Here is a 1,112-nt window from a genome sequence, read left to right as displayed (position 1 = left end):
CACTACTGTGCATGTGTGTCAAGGACAGAAAGGTAGATGTGGCAGTGGAAGGTGTCAAAGCAGTTTAGAGAAAAAAAACAAATTAAAGAACAACAACAAAAAAAGAAAACGATTATTCGATTATTAAATTAGTCATCGATTATTTTAATAATCGATTAATCGTGGCAGCCCTATTTACGTGTGATCTCATGATATTGATTATTGAAAGATGTCTTCACTAAGCCTAACACAAACTCCTGGAGGATGTTTTTTCCATTGCTGTAACTGTCACAAAACTCTTTTTTTCCCTTTAATTCCAACTTTCTGACATTAAGAAGAAAAAAAAAACCGTGTTGTAGTCAGGCACAGTTATATTAAAATCTGTCCACTGGTCAAAAGTAGGTCAACGTCAATGGACGAGTCATTTGGGATGAAGTTAGTCCAACAACTTTGATGCACTGGTTTGTTTTTCTTTTTTATTCTCACATTTCTTGARTAAAGTATGCAGATGAAAGGGCTTTGTTTACATTGAGTGCAAACCTGCATTTTCAGAACTGTATATCAGTATTCTGGAGAACTACTGGAGTAAACTGGCACCAATTGATATACTAAAGGAAGGAAATTAGTGTTTGGCAGCTTATTTCTTTATTGTAACACTGCTTCTTCGCAATTAATCTTATATCGTTGGAAAATCTGTTAATTTCCCTTTTAAGTGGTGCCACATTTGTAAGGAACATGCATTTGTGGGTTTAGCACATGAAAAAACTGTCAAATCTTCTCTTACAAAGAGCTTATTTTGCTGTTGACACAGAGTTGTAAAGTAACYAAGTACAAATACTATGTTACTGTACTKAAGTAAAAATTTTGGTTATCTGTACTTTACTTGAGTAATTATTTTTCAGCGTACTTTTTACTTCTACTCGTTACATTTTTTACACAATTATCTGTACTTTCTACTCACTACATTTTTCAAAAAGGTAAGAAGTAGAAAGTCGTTACTCCTATTTTATTCTGAGTTGTTACTTAAAAATACTATCTTGATAAATTGTCTCCTGGATCAAGTGAATTTAATTGTGTTTAGATGAGAAGTATAAATATTTACCATTCTGACACACTATTAGCTTGTACACAAC

The 1,112-nt window shown here is 32.7% G+C and overlaps 1 protein-coding gene across 1 annotated transcript in view; it reads right to left on the bottom strand.

Moving 5' to 3' along the window:
- The window catches only part of dnajc5ga (DnaJ (Hsp40) homolog, subfamily C, member 5 gamma a), a gene marked incomplete in the record, with an annotated part of 42,135 nt that overhangs the window by 34,588 nt on the left and 6,435 nt on the right, over positions 1-1,112 (bottom strand).

This window comes from Austrofundulus limnaeus, unplaced genomic scaffold (assembly GCF_001266775.1).
Source record: "Austrofundulus limnaeus strain Quisiro unplaced genomic scaffold, Austrofundulus_limnaeus-1.0 Scaffold511, whole genome shotgun sequence".
NCBI lineage: Eukaryota > Metazoa > Chordata > Actinopteri > Cyprinodontiformes > Rivulidae > Austrofundulus > Austrofundulus limnaeus.
This window is presented reverse-complemented; position numbering and strand designations above follow the sequence as displayed.